Consider the following 18,112-nt stretch of genomic DNA (forward strand, 5'->3'; position numbering starts at 1 on the left):
ACCGACATTCGTCTCTCGACCAATACTCAACACGTCATGCCGGGGTACCAATCCAGTAGATGGTATCGGCAACGACTCAGGTGCAGGCAGCTGAGGGAAGGACTCACTCTCATTTCGAAAAGCCTGTTCCACCATCTCACTCCACAAACGACCACGCCCTTCCTCTGACGAACGATGCTCACCTTCATCACGTGTGACTGGGGCTACGTCTTCTTGCACAGGTTTGGTCACGCGTCTGTTCTTTTCACATGCCGCCGCTATGTGGTCATACTCTCCACAAATGCGACACGTACGCCGCTGTCCAGGATATAAAACCATTACCTGTGTCCTAAAATCTTGAAGATACACATATGACGGTATGGGTTGGCGCAACGTCATCTTAAGGCTGAATGTACCTTCCGGCATACCTGTGTAGGCACCCATTATCCACTTACCCTGCTGGGCAGAATGCACAGTTCCATATTTCTCAAATACGTTTCTGATGTCAGCTTCGTTTGCCTCGAAGGGGACATTCCTCAACTTTATCCAGGTATAATATCGAGACACGTCCACCAGTCTCACACGCACAGCAGGAGTAACGTCAAAACACACATCTTGAAAGCGCGTAACCACCGATTCATAAACTGTCGCAGCAAGCAGTTTCACAAATACTCTATGCGCTCCGTTCAGCGCTACCCCATACAATTCACTATCTTGTATGCCGTATGTCTCCCTGATTATCTTGGGTAAGAGTATTTGAGCTGAACTAGGTGTAATCGCACCTCGAAGCAGTTCAATACCAATAGTGTTAACGCGTCTGCGATAACAAACCGCCATCTCAACACCAGTAATTTCCCAGCGGTGTCAACAGAGACACAACACCACCTCCTCGTACCACTGCTGTCAGGTTACTGAGGAGCGTCAGGCAAGGGGGTCTACACAGCCCAAGAGCGATGCAGACAATGTAACATGCCTGCCGCCCGGTGTGCCGGTGAATGGTTAGCCGTGATGTTCGATGGTTATATCCTCCCCTTTCCCCCCCCCACTTTATGTTCAACTACTCTACTGAGTGTTGGCGAGTCACGTCACGTGACTCAGTTGACCTGTATGCTCAAGGTTGAGGGACGAGCAGTGAAGAAGTAGCAGCCAACGAGAACACTCCTGCTCGTCTCTGGTAACGGGGCCAAGGTTTATTATCCGGCCTGGACATATTCTGTTTTATTCTGACTGCTTCCAATTGGGAAATAAGACTTTATACATTAAAGTAACTCTCTCGTCTCTGGTAACTGGCCAAGGTATATTATCCGGCCTGGACATATTATATATATTATGATGCTTATATATATATATATATATATATATATATATATATATATATATATATATGTTATATCTAGGATCTCCTCCTAATCATCTGTTATGAAAGCCTTATATATTTTGGACAATATAGAACAAACATGCATTCTTAACTTATATACGATAATTCGTATATTATTATTTCTGGCTTTTTGTTGTATCATGAATATACTTAATTAAAATTAGTCATTCCGGAGGATCACTATTATTACCCTAACCTCTCTGACCAAAGTTGTTATGCTCTAAACAGAAGGAAATAGTGGTTACAATACTTGGAGTGTAACATTTAACAAGTGGAATGATATAACGGAAAAAATGTTTTGGGTTAATTTTGTTGTTGGAGCATACGAGTGAAATTTTTACTGGAAAAGTGCGTTAATAAGTGAAATTCTTAACAGAGGATAAGAAAAGAATATACGCGAATTACTTGGAAGCATTAGTGAAGAGGAGATTGTCGATAAGAAGACGTCGATCGTTGGAAATCAAGAGAGGTGGTGTACATCGCAATGAGAGGTTGTTAGAATTACAGAATGAGTGGGATCACATAGATGTATTATGGAAGAAGGCTGTAGAAACAGGTATGTATCCAAATTGTGATCAGTGTCTTTTACTTTTGTTGTAAAATTGTTGTGAAAAATATTTATCGTAAAATTGTGTTAGTCACTCGAGAAATATTTTTGTTCTATTCATTGAAATCTTAATTCGTAATATGTAAAAAATATTTTTTGGGGTTATGAATTGGATATACTTTTTTCCTCTGCAGGAAATACACCTGGTACTGTTGTGAATCAAACTGAGAGTAATGACGCGCAGCTTGGAGGTGTGACGGGGAATGAAGATGAGTGCAGGTAGTTCTGCTAGTGTTGGTACCTCACAGCGCGGAGGTGCACCGGAGGTGTGGATACTTCTGTCCCCATTAATGAAGATGATGAGAGTAACTACCTCACATGACGTGTCTGACAGTAATGTCGCACACAATAGTGGAGGTGAAGATGAGAGCAACTACCTCACATGATGAGAGACCAGAAATTATCACATACATCCAGAATTTTAGAGGTAGGCATACAGTGAGGAAATATAGTGTTCCTTCAACTTATAACAGAGAGTTAAGAATGTATTTACATGCTTATAGGGATTATTTTATAGATCAGATGCGAGATATGTATGATAGATCACCTCGAGCAATGTCGCTCAGAATCCACCCGATTGTAGTTACAAGGACATTACGTCAAAACATTTCGGGTGATGATCAAAATGGACAATTTGTGATAAATTTAGCGTTTGAGTTAGTAAGTGAAGAGGAAATCTCTGAAGTATTTGATCGATGGGTGGGAACGATATTAGAAAGATACGAGACAGAGTTGCAAGATCAGGAAGGATCTGGTTGGATCATAGATCAAATCGAATCTTTCAGTATCGAATACGTTAAAGTAGAATTCAGAGTACAAGTAGGATCATATGTGGCATATCCCAAGAAACTGCGAGGGAACCAATATGTATTTAATCCAGAGATTAATGATGGGTTATGTGTACTGCGTGCTTTTGCTGCCTATCAATGTCATAAAAAGAACATGTCATAGGGTGATATCCCCAGAGCAGTTAATACTAAGGAAAGATGTCTTAATCATGCAAAATCTTCTATAGATGATTTTCCCATTACACGTGATAAGTTAGGTATATTAGAGAAGGAAAATAAAGTGTCATTATATGTTTATCAATTAAGAAAGGATCAAGGTGGGACATTTGTGGCTATGTGTCGTAAGGGGAATAAGAAATATAAGGACATTATGTGCGCGTTATTGTTGAATGAAAGACATTTGGTTTTAATTAAAGATTTTGACGGGTATGTTAGAACGATAATGACAGAAAAAGGTGTAAAGAAGCACTGTCATAGTTGTTTGATGAAGTTGAATACACAGGAAGAGTTAGATATCCACGAAGATGGATGTAAAATCAATCAGATTCTCGTATTCCCCTGGAATAACAGTGCACTTCAAAAATTTTAGTCATACACATTCCAGCGAATACATCGGTGTATTTAATTTCGAATGTGCATTAGACATCACTCTCCCGGCAGGTAAAATTGAGTCTCGTCATAAAGCCATTGCCTATTGTTATATTATATTTGATCGCAAAGAGTTATAAGGGGGAGGATGCTGTTAATCATTTCATTTTAAATGTTAGTGGTGAATGGACTAAAATAAAGTTTAGAAGAGAGTATCATGTAATCCATATGACAGAGGAGGATAACACCTGACATGATTCTCAGATCACTTGTGAATTATGTAGTAACACCTTCAAAACTGCCCAAGACAAACATAAACATCATGACCACACTTTAAAATTCAATAATTATATTGGTGCATATTGTGCTCGTTGCAATTTGCAGTGTAAAGATAAGAGTGAGAAATTATTATTTTTTGTCATAACATGTCGTATGATTTAGGAATAATTTTAAAGGAATTGCAGGTTGATAAATATGAAATTGAACTTCATTCGAAACAAGGACTCAAATTCTTGAAAGTAGACATAGGTAAGGTTAGGTTTCAAGATTCTCTGTCTTTATTGAATGGATCTCTTTCCACTTTAGCAGATCAACATATCAAGGCAGGTAAATCACTGAAATATACAGAGGCTATTCTGAAAGATGTGCCTCAGGATGTCTTACCTTTATTATGTAAAGGAAAACAAGTTTTGTGCTATGATTATATTGATAGTTTAAAGAAACTCGATGAAACAATTACCGAGTAAAGAACATTTTTTGAATTCTTTGAGAAATAGTGCTATTAGCCAGGAAGATTATGATCATGCTTCGAAAGTGTTTGACTTGGGTAAATGTAAGACTTTAGGAGATTATTTGATGTTATATCTCAATACAGATGTTGGATTGTTAGTCGATGTCTTCATGGAGTGGCGTAAAACACCCAAAGATATTTATAAGCTCGATGTTAGTAATTACATAAGTTTGCCTTCTTTCAGTTGGGACGCATTCCTATTGGAAACTAATGTGAAATTCGATATAATATATTCCAATGAATTATACGACCACATTAAAAGTAAACTCAGAGGAGGGTTCACATGTACAGTTAATCAATATACTAAAGTAGATAATCCCTTAATCCCAATTTTGACGTTGAGAGTGGAATGGGTACTCACATTTTATATCTAGATTTTAATTCTTTGTATGCTAGTGCAATGGTTGAAGCTCTTCCACAGAATGGAATAAGAAAATTATCGAATGAGGAGAAGAATGATTTCCTCGATGTGGGATTAAGAAATGTTTCCTGTGAGGGTCAAAAGGGATTTTTGGATAGAATGTGATACCAAGCCCGTGTCCCCTGAGGTACATAGATGTACTGATGAACTACCCTTGGTATTATCACACATGAATATATCACAAGAGATGTTGTCTCCTTATTGTGAATCTGTATTGAAAAATGAAGGTAGAAATATACTCAAATCAAATGCGAAATTAGTGGCAAGTCATTTACCTCAGAAAAATTATATGGTCAGTCTAGATTTTCTACAGTTACTAATGGAACTTGGGTTAGAGATTGAAAAAGTGCATGCAGTATATGAATATACTCAGTCAAATATTTTAGAACCCTTCATAACAACACATATCACACAGAGAACAGCCACATAATGTCCCATGAAGTCAAAAGCATTCAAATTAACCAATAATGCTATTTTTGGGAAAATTAAGTAAACAGACCTAGATCAAACCTTCCTATTCCAGAGTTGCAGGATTGCCAGATATCTCTGTTTCCATGCCCGAGGGACTGTCCTGTCCAGGAGCTGAACCCGGGACCTCTCTTCAACGTCTTATAGATACATCAAGAGTGAGAAAGGATTTATTAAAACCACCAAAGATCCTTTCCTAAAAAATATCACACATTTGAATCAAGACAGAGTGATTTGTACATTCACCAAATCGAAATTAGAAGTTAAACAACCACTATCTCGGTTTTCAAATACTTGAGATTGCCAGAAAGAAATTGTATAATTTTTTATATAAAGTTTTAAAACAACATTATGATGATGACGTAAAACTCCTGTATACAGACACCGATTCCTACATTTTTAGCTTGAAATGCAAAGATTTGCGTGCTGAGTTAAAAAGAGAACCTTTGTTAGGATATATGGATTTTTCAAATTTCAGTCCTGATCATCCCTTGTATGATAATAGTTTACTGAATTCTGAAATGTGTGAATATAATATTAGTGAGTTGGTAGCTCTGAAAGCTAAAATGTATTCTGTAAAGATTGTTGGAATATCAAATACTGTCAGTAGAGCCAAGGGTATCCCGTCACAGTTCACGCCATTAACTCATGCATGATATAAGAATCTTTAAAGAAATGTAGATAGGGAAGTATTCACTTGTAAGTCTAATAGCAATGTAAAAGGTGAAATATGTACAGTAAAGAATAAAAAGAGAGGATTGTCAGCCTTTGATGATAAAAGGTATCACTTGAATACTAAGCAATCCTTGGCTTATGATCACCCTGATATTCCACCATCTTAACGTAGCAGAACAGTGGGATCCCACAATGTTTTCCCAAGTTGATTATTTTAGTTGTATATAATCTTTTGTATTAACGAAAAATTGTGTTACCAGAAATTTGTTATATGTGAAAATAAAAATAATGAAAACATTGTGTATTAGTGTTATCCTACATTTAAGTTAATGAGAGGATACAGAGTGACTCAGCTTGATGAACCTGAACACATCTGTTGACCTGTGTTTACTTGTGATGACGTCATGGGTGGCTATCACGTGACGCCACACCTGGCATGAACAAACATGTTGTACTCCCGTAGGGGTGGTTACACATGGGGTGGATGTACAAACGTGATGCAATATTCTGGGTAGTGGGGTCACGCATGTTTAAGTCAATAAGAGGAAGTTACTTGTTTCAACCTGTACTACCCAAGGGGGAAGACCATGCCCCATAGGGGGAACCTTTACCATACCCCCCACACCATTCTGAATGCTTACTCCCACAGAGGGGGACCTCAAAATTTGAATCGAGGAGATTTTGAAGGGTACCCATAGGGAGGAACTCAAATCTTTTTGTTTGTATTATTGAAATTTGGCAACCCTGTATAATTTTGGAAAAGTGGTTAAAATTGGACATTAGGGGGCAGTGAGGAGAAGATAATCATAAACATCATGACCACACTTTAAAATTCAATAATTATATTGGTGCATATTGTGGTTTTTGTAATTTGCAGTGTAAAGATAAGAGTGAGAAATTATTATTTTTTTGTCATAACATGTCGTATGATTTAGGAATAATTTTAAAGGAATTGCAGGTTGATAAATATGAAATTGAACTTCATTCGAAACAAGGACTCAAATTCTTGAAAGTAGACATAGGTAAGGTTAGGTTTCAAGATTCTCTGTCTTTATTAAATGGATCTCTTTCCACGTTAGCAGATCAACACATCAAGGCAGGTAAATCATTGAAATAAACAAAGACTATTCTGAAAGATGTGCCTCAGGATGTGTTGCCTTTATTATGTAAAGGAAAGCAAGTCCTGTGCTACGATTATATTGATAGTTTAAAGAAACTCGATGAAACAAAATTACCGAGTAAAGAACATTTTTGTAATTCTTTTAGAAATAGTGCAATTAGCCAGGAGGATTATGACCATGATGCTATGAAAGTATTTGACTTGGGAAAATGTAAGAGTTTAGGAGATTACTTGATGTTGTATCTCAGACAGATGTTGGATTGTTAGCCGATGTCTTCATGGAGTGGCGTAAAACACTCAAAGATATTTATAAGCTCGATGTTAGTAATTACATAAGTTTGCCTTCTTTCAGTTGGGACGCATTCCTATTGGAAACTAATGTGAAATTCGATATAATATATTCCAATGAATTATACGACCACATTAAAAGGAATCTCAGAGGAGGGTTCACATGTACAGTTAATCAATATACTAAAGTAGATAATCCCTTAATCCCAATTTTGACGTTGAGAGTGGAATGGGTACTCACATTTTATATCTAGATTTTAATTCTTTGTATGCTAGTGCAATGGTTGAAGCTCTTCCACAGAATGGAATAAGAAAATTATCGAATGAGGAGAAGAATGATTTCCTCGATGTGGGATTAAGAAATGTTTCCTGTGAGGGTCAAAAGGGATTTTTGGATAGAATGTGATACCAAGCCCGTGTCCCCTGAGGTAGATAGATGTACTGATGAACTACCCTTGGTATTATCACACATGAATATATCACAAGAGATGTTGTCTCCTTATTGTGAATCTGTATTGAAAAATGAAGGTAGAAATATACTCAAATCTAATGCGAAATTAGTGGCAAGTCATTTACCTCAGAAAAATTATATGGTCAGTCTAGATTTGCTACAGTTACTAATGGAACTTGGGTTAGAGGTTGAAAAGGTGCATGCAGTATATGAATATACTCAGTCAAATATTTTAGAACCCTTCATAACAACAAATATCACACAGAGAACAGCCACATAATGTCCCATCAAGTCAAAAGCATTCAAATTAACCAATAATGCTATTTTTGGGAAAATTAAGTAAACAGACCTAGATCAAGCCTTCCTATTCCAGGGTTGCAGGATTGCCAGATATCTCTGTTTCCATGCCCGAGGGACTGTCCTGTCCAGGAGCTGAACCCGGGACCTCTCTTCAACGTCTTATAGATACATCAAGAATGAGAAAGGATTTATTAAAACCACCAAAGATCCTTTCCTAAAAAATATCACACATTTGAATCAAGACAGAGTGATTTGTACATTCACCAAATCGAAATTAGAAGTTAAACAACCACTATCTCGGTTTTCAAATTCTTGAGATTGCCAGAAAGAAATTGTATTATTTTTTATATAAAGTTTTAAAACAACATTATGGTGATGACGTAAAACTCCTGTATACAGACACCGATTCCTACATTTTTAGCTTGAAATGCAAAGATTTGCGTGCTGAGTTAAAAAGAGAACCTTTGTTAGGATATATGGATTTTTCAAATTTCAGTCCTGATCATCCCTTGTATGATAATAGTTTACTGAATTCTGAAATGTGTGAATATAATATTAGTGAGTTGGTAGCTCTGAAAGCTAAAATGTATTCTGTAAAGATTGTTGGAATATCAAATACTGTCAGTAGAGCCAAGGGTATCCCGTCACAGTTCACGCCATTATTAACTCATGCATGATATAAGAATCTTTAAAGAAATGTAGATAGGGAAGTATTCACTTGTAAGTCTAATAGCAATGTAAAAGGTGAAATATGTACAGTAAAGAATAAAAAGAGAGGATTGTCAGCCTTTGATGATAAAAGGTATCACTTGAATACTAAGCAATCCTTGGCTTATGATCACCCTGATATTCCACCATCTTAACGTAGCAGAACAGTGTGATCCCACAATGTTTTCCCAAGTTGATGATTTTAGTTGTATATAATCTTTTGTATTAACGAAAAATTGTGTTACCAGAAATTTGTTATACATGAAAATAAAAATAATGAAAACATTGTGTATTAGTGTTATCGTGCATTTAAGTTAATGAGAGGATACAGAGTGACCCAGCTTGATGAACCTGAACACATCTGTTGACCTGTGTTTACTTGTGATGACGTCATGGGTGGCTATCACGTGACGTCACACCTGGCATGAACAAACATGTTGTACTCCCGTAGGGGTGGTTACCCATGGGGTGGATGTACAAACGTGATGCAATATTCTGGGTAGTGGGGTCACGCATGTTTAAGTCAATAAGAGGAAGTTACTTGTTTCAACCTGTACTACCCAAGGGGGAAGACCATGCCCCATAGGGGGAACCTTTACCATACCCCCCACACCATTCTGAATGCTTACTCCCACAGAGGGGGACCTCAAAATTTGAATCGAGGAGATTTTGAAGGGTACCCATAGGGAGGAACTCAAATCTTTTTGTTTGTATTATTGAAATTTGGCAACCCTGTATAATTTTGGAAAAGTGGTTAAAATTGGACATTAGGGGGGAGTGAGGAGGTCTTATCATAGGGGTACACATATGGGCAACCTTTGCCACACCTCATATGGGTAAACCAAAAAAATAAAATTCGAAAAAAAATCTAATAAAAATCGAAAAAAAATTGAAAAATTCGAGAAATAAATCGAGGAGCGGGGGCGATTCGGGAGCAAAGTGGGGGGAGGGGGCTGGCGGACGGGACCGGAAGTATGGGGATCGGAAGTGGGGGACCGAAAGTGTGGGGGAGAGACCAGAACCACCTCCATTTTGAGGAGCTCAGTAGCCAAGGACACTACTGAGGTAGTGTCATGTGAAGACACAGTCGAGGTAGTGTCATGTGAAGACACAGTCGAGGTAGTGTCATGTGAAGACACAGTTGAGGTAGTGTCATGTGAAGACACAGTTGAGGTAGTGTCATGTGAAGACACAGTTGAGGTAGTGTCGTGTGATGACACAGTTGAGGTAGTGTCATGTGAAGACACAGTCGAGGTAGTGTCATGTGAAGACACAGTTGAGGTAGTGTCATGTGAAGACACAGTTGAGGTAGTGTCATGTGAAGACAGTCGAGGTAGTGTCGAGGTAGTGTCATGTGAAGACACAGTTGAGGTAGTGTCATGTGAAGACACAGTTGAGGTAGTGTCATGTGAAGACAGTCGAGGTAGTGTCGTGTGATGACACAGTTGAGGTAGTGTCATGTGAAGACACAGTTGAGGTAGTGTCATGTGAAGACACAGTTGAGGTAGTGTCATGTGAAGACACAGTCGAGGTAGTGTCGTGTGAAGACACAGTTGAGGTAGTGTCATGTGAAGACACAGTTGAGGTAGTGTCATGTGAAGACAGTCGAGGTAGTGTCGTGTGATGACACAGTTGAGGTAGTGTCGTGTGAAGACACAGTTGAGGTAGTGTCATGTGAAGACAGTCGAGGTAGTGTCGTGTGAAGACACAGTTGAGGTAGTGTCGTGTGAAGACACAGTCGAGGTAGTGTCGTGTGAAGACACAGTCGAGGTAGTGTCGTGTGAAGACACAGTCGAGGTAGTGTCGTGTGAAGACACAGTCGAGGTAGTGTCGTGTGAAGACACAGTTGAGGTAGTGTCATGTGAAGACACAGTCGAGGTAGTGTCATGTGAAGACACAGTCGAGGTAGTGTCGTGTGAAGACACAGTCGAGGTAGTGTCGTGTGAAGACACAGTCGAGGTAGTGTCGTGTGAAGACACAGTCGAGGTAGTGTCGTGTGAAGACACAGTCGAGGTAGTGTCGTGTGAAGACACAGTCGAGGTAGTGTCGTGTGAAGACACAGTCGAGGTAGTGTCGTGTGAAGACACAGTCGAGGTAGTGTCGTGTGAAGACACAGTCGAGGTAGTGTCGTGTGAAGACACAGTCGAGGTAGTGTCGTGTGAAGACACAGTCGAGGTAGTGTCGTGTGAAGACACAGTCGAGGTAGTGTCGTGTGAAGACACAGTCGAGGTAGTGTCGTGTGAAGACACAGTCGAGGTAGTGTCATGTGAAGACACAGTCGAGGTAGTGTCGTGTGAAGACACAGTCGAGGTAGTGTCGTGTGAAGACACAGTCGAGGTAGTGTCGTGTGATGACACAGTCGAGGTAGTGTCGTGTGAAGACACAGTCGAGGTAGTGTCGTGTGAAGACACGGACACTACCTAGTGTTAACGGTGTCATATGTGAGACAATTTGTGTCGATAAGAACACAGGTGAAGGGTATAACACAAATCATATGCCATTATTAAGGTGTCATGTAACCCTGTACAAAAGGTAGTATCTTGTGACACAGAGGAGTATCATGACACAGAGAACAGGGTGTCGAGTGACACAGAGAGGAAGCGTGTAATGACGCAAAGAACAGGGTGTCGTGTGACACGGAAAGAAGGCGTGTCGTGTGGCACAGACAAAAGGGTGTCTTGTGGTGAGGGTGATGGACTGGTGGTGATGGTGATGAACTGGTGGTGAGGGTGATGGACTGGTGGTGAGGGTGATGGACTGGTGGCGACGGTGATGAACTGGTGGTGAGGGTGATGGACTGGTGGCGAGGGTGATGAACTGGTGGTGAGGGTGATGGACTGGTGGTGAGGGTGATGGACTGGTGGTGAGGGTGATGGACTGGTGGTGAGGGTGATGAACTGGTGGTGAGGGTGATGGACTGGTGGTGATGGTGATGAACTGGTGGTGAGGGTGATGGACTGGTGGTGAGGGTGATGAACTGGTGGTGAGGGTGATGAACTGGTGGTGAGGGTGATGGACTGGTGGTGAGGGTGATGGACTGGTGGTGACGGTGATGAACTGGTGGTGAGGGTGATGGACTGGTGGCGAGGGTGATGAACTGGTGGTGAGGGTGATGGACTGGTGGTGAGGGTGATGGACTGGTGGTGAGGGTGATGGACTGGTGGCGACGGTGATGAACTGGTGGTGAGGGTGATGGACTGGTGGCGAGGGTGATGAACTGGTGGTGAGGGTGATGGATTGGTGGTGTAGGTGATGGACTGGTGGTGAGGGTGAACTAGTGGTGTCGGTGATGAACTGGAAGTGTGACTGTGTTGGACATGTGGTGAGGATGATTGTTGTAGAGTGGTGGTTAGGATGATTGTGATGGACTGCTAGTGAGGGTGATGGACTGGTGATGAGGGTGATGGAGTGGTGGTAAGGGTGATGGATTGGTGGTGAAAGTGACGGACTGTTGGTGAGAGTGTAGGACTGGCGGAGAGGGTGAGGGTGATGGACTTGTGATGAGGGTGATGGAGTGGTGGTAAGGGTGATGGATTGGTGGTGAAAGTGACGGACTGTTGGTGAGGGTGTAGGACTGGTGGAGGGGTGAGTGGTGAGGGTGTTGGACTGGTGGTGAGGGTGATCGACTGGTGGTGAGGGTGATGGACTGGTGGTGAGGGTGATGGACTGGTGGTGATGGTGATGGCCTGAGTGGTGATGGTGATGGACTGGTGGTGAGGATGTGATGGCTAGTGAGGGTTATGGACTGGTGTTGAGAGTGCTCGACTGGTGGTGAGGGTGATGGACTAGTGGTGAGGGTGATGGACTGAGGGGTGATGGTTATGGACTGGTGTTGAGAGTGCTCGACTGGTGGTGAGGGTGATGGACTAGTGGTGAGGGTGATGGACTGAGGGGTGATGGTTATGGACTGGTGTTGAGAGTGGTGGACTGGTGGTGAGGGTGACTGTCTGGTGTTGAGAGTGTTGGAATAGTGGTGAGGGTGATGGACTGGCGGTTTGGTGACCAACTGATGGTGAGGGTGGACTGTCGGTGAGGGTGATATACTAGTGGCGAGGGTTATAGACTGGTGTTGAGGGTCATGGACATGTGGTGGTGGTGAAGGACTGGGGGTGAGGGTGACTGATGGCGAGGGTGGTTGACTGGTGGTGAGAGTGAAGAACTAGTGGTGTGAACTTTTCGTGACGGTGATGGATTGGTCGTGAGGGTGACTGACTGCTGGTGAGAGTGTTGGACTGGTGGAGAGGGTGATGGACTGGTGGTGAGGGTAATGGACTGGTGGTGAGGGTGACGAGCTGTTGTGAGGGTGATGAACTGGTGGTGAGGGTCGACTGGTGGTGAGGGTGATGGACTTGTGGTGATTGTGATGAACTTGTGATGAGGGTGATGGACTGGTGGTGAGGATGATAGACTGGTGGTGAGGGTGATGGACTGGTGGTGAGGGTGATGTACTGGTGGTGAGAGCTAGGGACTGTTGGTGAGGGTGATAGACTGATGGACTGGTGGTAAAGGTGAAGGAATGGTGGTGATGGTGACTGACTGGTGGCGAGGGTGATGTACTTGTGGTGAGGGTGATGCACTGGTGGTGAGGGTGATGTACTTGTGGTGAGGGTGATGTACTTGTGATGAGGGTGATGTACTTGTGGTGAGGGTGATGTACTGGTCGTGAGAGTGATATGATTGACTGTTGTTAAGGGTGATGAACTGGAGGTGAGGGCTACGGTCTGGTGGTGAGGGCCATGGACTGGTGGTGAAAGAGATGGACTGGTGGTGAGGGACTTTTGGTGAAATTGATGGCAATGGGCTGGGGGTGAGGGTAATGAACATGTGGAAAGCGTGATGAACTTGTGGTGGGGGTGATGGACTGGTGGTGAGGCTGATGGACAGGTGGTGAGGGTGATGGACTGGTGGTGAGGCTGATGGACAGGTGGTGAGGGTGATGGACTGATGGTGAGGGTGATAGATTGGTGGTGAGGGTAATGTACTGGTGGTGAGGGTGACGGACTTGTGGTAAAAGTGGAGTGGTGGTGAGGGTGACGGACTGTTGGCGAGGGTGAAGGACTTGTGGTGAGCGTGATGAACTAGAGGTGCGGGTGATGAACTAGTGGTGAGGGTGATTGTGATTGACTGGTGGTGAGGGTGATGGACTTGTGGTGAGGGTGATTGTGATGGAATGGTGGTGAGGGTGATTGTGATTGACTGGTGGTGAGGGTGATGGACTTGTGGTGAGGGTGTGACTGGTGGTGAGAGGGTTGACTGGTGGTGAGGGTGATGGACTTGTGGTGAGGGTGATTGTGATGGAACTGGTGGTGAGGGTGACTGGTGGTGTGATTTACTGGAGGGTTATGGGTGATGGGCTACGGTGGTGATGTGTGATGGACTGGTAGTGAGACTAGTGGTGTGGGTGATGACTGGAAGTGTGAAAGGTGGACTGGTGGTGAGGGTGATGGCCTGGGGTGAGGGTTATGGACTTTTGGTGAGGGTGATGGATTGATGGTGAGGGTGGAGGACTGGTGGTGAGGGTGACTGACTGGTGGTGAGTGATGGACTGGTGGTGAGGGTGATGGACTGGTGGTGAGGGTGACTGGTGGTGAGGGTGTGGACTAGTGGTGAGGGTGATGACTGGTGGTGAGGGTGATGGACTGGTGTGAGGGTGATGGACTGAGGGTGATGGTGTGGTGAGGGTGAAGGACTGGTGGTGAGGGTGATGGACTGGTGGTGATGAAAAGTGATGACACACTGGGGGTGAGGGTGATGGACTGGTGGTGAGAGTGATGAACTAGTGGTGTGGGTGATGAATTGGAAGTGTGAAAGATGGACTGGTGGTGAGAGTGATTGTGATGGACTGGTGGTGAGTGTGATTGTGATGGACTTGTGGTGAGGATGATTGACTGGTGGTGATGCTGATGGACTGGTGGTGAGAGTGTTGGAATGGTGGTGAGGGTGAAGGAGTGGTGGTAAGGGTGACTGACTGGTGGTGAGGGTGATGAACTGGTGATAAGAGTGTTGCATTGGAGATAAGGGTGATGGACTCGCAGTGAGGGTGATGGACTGGTGGTGAGGGCGATGTATTGGTGATGAGAGTGATGGATTGGTGGTGAGAGTGAAGGACTGACTGGGAGGGTGAATTACTGGTGGTGAGGGTGTTAGCCTGGTAGTGAGTGTGACGGATTGGTGGTGAGGGTGATGGACAGGTGGTGAGGGTGTTGGACTGGTGGTGGCTGTGTTAACAGGTGGTGAAGGCCGACTCGTGGTGAGTGTCATGGACTGGTGGTGTGGGTGGTGGATCGGTGGTGAGGGTGATGGAGTGGAGGTGAGTTTGATGGTGATGTACTGGTGGTAAGGGTAATGGACTGGTGGCGAGGGTTATGGACTGGTGGAGAGGCTGATGGACTGGTATTGAGAGTGATGGTGACAGACTGGTGTTGAGGGTTATTTACTGGTGGTGAGGGTGATGGACTGGTGGCGAGGGTTATGGACTGGTGGAGAGGGTGATGGACTTGTGGTGAGGGTGATGGACTTGTGGTGAGGGTGATGGACTGGTTGTGAGGGTGATGGACTGGTGGAGAGGGTGATGGACTTGTGGTGAGGGTGATGGACTGGTGGTGAGGGTGATGGACTGGTGGTGAGGGTGATGGACTGGTGGTGAGGGTGATGGACTGGTGGTGAGGGTGATGGACTGGTGGTGAGGGTGATGGACTGGTGGTGAGGGTGATGGACTGGTGGTGAGGGGGATGGACTGGTGGTGAGGGTGATGGACTGGTGGTGAGGGGATGGACTTTTGGCGAGGGTGATGGACTGGTGGTGAGGGTGATAGACTGGTGGTGAGGGTGATGAACTGGTGATGAGGATGATGGACTGGTGGTGAGGGTTATTTACTGGTGTTGAGGGTGATGGAGTGGTGATGAGGGTGATGAACTGGTGGAGAGGGTGATGGACTGGTGGTGAAGGTGATGGACTGTTGTTGAGATTGAAGTACTGGTGGAAAAGGTGAAAGACTGGTGCTGAGGGTGACGGACTGGTATCAAGGGTGATGGAATGGTGGTGAGAGTGATGAACTAGTAGTGTGGGTGATGAACTGGAAGTGTGGAAGATGGTGTGATGGTGAGGGTAATTGTGATGGACTGGTGGTGAGGATGATTGTAAATTACTGGAAGTGAAGGTGATTGTGTTGGACTGGTGGTGAGGGTTATGGACTGGTCGTGAGGGTTATGGACTGGTCGTGAGGGTGATGTACTGGTGATAAGGGTGACTGACTGGTTGTGAGAGTGTTGGACAGGTGGTGAGGGTGACGAACTGGTGGTGAGGATGTTGAACTGGTGGTGAGGGTGATGGACTAGTGGTGAGGGTTATGGACTGGTGGTGAGGGTTATGGACTGGTGGTGAGGGTGATGGATTGATGGCGAGGTTGATGGACTTGTGGTGAATGTGATGCACTGGTGGTGAGGGTGACGGACGGGTAGCGAGGGTGATGGGCTTTTGGTGAGAGTGTTGGTCTGGTGGTGAGGGTGACTGACTAGTGGTGAGGGTGATGGACTGGTGGTGAGGGTGACGGACTAGTGGTGAGGGCGATGGACTGGTGGTGAAGGTGACGGACTAATGGTGAGGGTGATGGACTGGTGGTGTGGGGGATGGACTGGTGGTGAGGGGGATGGACTGGTGGTGAGGGCGATGGACTGGTGGTGAGGGTGACGGAGTAGTGGTGAGGGTGATGGACTGGTGGTGAGGGGGATGGACTGGTGGTGAAGGGGATGGACTGGTCGTGAGGGGAATGGACTGGTGGTGAGGGGGATGGACTGGTGGTGAGGGGGATGGACTGGTGGTGAGGGGAATGGATTGGTGGTGAAGGTGATGTTTTTGAAGTTTTTGAAGGTCGTGGAATTCTTGAATGTCTTGATGTTCTTGCAGGTCTTCATGTTCTTGAAGTTCTTGATATTCTTGAGGTTCTGAAAGGGATCATTTAGTAGTGAATGCCTCACTCAGGTCCATGTCTTCAGGTGTCCATCCTTGTCCCCCCAGATATTCATCATTCACCACTTCCCTGAGGTCAGCAACACAAGGATTAGACAACAACACAAAGACCAGACAACAACACAACACAAGGACAACTAAAAGACGAGAGAACAACAAAAGGACAGGACAACAACCGTAGCACAAGACAATAACCCAAGAGAATAACGAGAACAGTTAGATGTTATTACTGGGGAGGACACACAGAAATCTGCGCCCAGTAATAACATTCTCCTGGACAGCCAAGACCCGTACACTACCTACCAGACACACGTCACTCACCCAGTTAGACCGCCAAGCTCTGGACACTTAGTAAAAATTTGAGGCTTCCTTTTATATTTCCTATTACATCCATATTAATTATTATTTTTTCGATTATTTAGCTGTGTGAGCATATTTGTGAACGTTTTCTGGTACATAAATTAGCGTCCTTGAGCAAACCTTCAAGTTCCATACATGGAAACTGTAATTAATTGTTATCACTTATCATTTTTCTTGTTATTCGTCTCATGTTTCTTCATGATACACGAAGATTCACAAATGCATAATGTATGTATCCGTGTGTGTGTGTGTGTGTGTGTGTGTGTGTGTGTGTGTGTGTGTGTGTGTGTGTGTGTGTGTGTGTGTGTGTGTGTGTGTGTGCGTGCGTATGTGCGTGTATGCGTGTGTGCGTGTATGCGTGTGTGCGTGTGTGTGCGTGCGTGTGTGTGTTCGTGCGTGCGTGCGTGTACATCTACAACCACTACACTACTCATTTTATTCTATATATGATTTACTTTGTTTTTATACACTGATGGGTCCCTTGTACCTCACTCAGATGGTAGATATGTAAGTAGGTTATTTAAGTCTTCATTATCTTGTTCTATGTATGATTTAGCCATTGATGGGGGTCCTCCCCAAGCTTGCGGGACATTCCCAGGTCTATCAGATGTGCAACGTATTTGTTATCAACTTTTTCGATGAGAATGTTGCCGGGATGGAGATCTTGGTGTGAGAAACCCTTCCTATGGAACTCTGTCAATGCATTCCTTACGGCTTCATATGCTTTCTTGCATTCACCAACTGGGTTGCTGTCGAAGTTGTCTAAGGGCTGTCCTGGGCAGAGCTCCATGATGATTGCAGAATGAAGCCCTTTAGCAATCCCAAGGAATTTTGGGGCTCCTCCAGCTCCTGCAGCAGCTTTCAGCAGTCTAGCTTCTGTCATGTCATATTGGTAGCTATGGAAGATTTTCACAGAAGCAGTGATGATCGAGCCATCATCCATTGTCACATTGGCTTTATGAGTCTTAGCGAAAGCTCCTTCCCCAATTTCACTCTTAAGTGAAATTTGTGACCACACTCACTATTGCAAACTTTTACCTTTTTGCTATTTGGTCCTGATGGTGAGGAGGAAAGAAGCCGCTTCTCAGGAAAACCACCCATTCCATTACTTGTCATCCCTTGAGAAATTTTAAGTGCCAAGCTCAGGATTCGAACCTGAGACCCAAGTTTTGAGAGGCGTAACTCTCTTCACTGGACTGTAGTGGTTGGGTATACTAATGTTA

The 18,112-nt window shown here is 43.9% G+C and overlaps 1 long non-coding RNA gene across 1 annotated transcript; it reads left to right on the top strand.

Moving 5' to 3' along the window:
- The first annotated feature begins 1,053 nt into the window (after positions 1 to 1,053).
- LOC128705819 (uncharacterized) lies at positions 1,054 to 3,938 on the top strand. The gene is made up of 3 exons (XR_008409765.2): positions 1,054 to 1,153; positions 1,734 to 1,913; positions 2,099 to 3,938. It is a non-coding gene; the product is annotated as an uncharacterized lncRNA (long non-coding RNA).
- The last annotated feature ends 14,174 nt before the right edge of the window (positions 3,939 to 18,112 follow it).

Source organism: Cherax quadricarinatus, unplaced genomic scaffold (genome assembly GCF_038502225.1).
Source record: "Cherax quadricarinatus isolate ZL_2023a unplaced genomic scaffold, ASM3850222v1 Contig595, whole genome shotgun sequence".
NCBI classification, from domain to species: Eukaryota; Metazoa; Arthropoda; class Malacostraca; order Decapoda; family Parastacidae; genus Cherax; species Cherax quadricarinatus.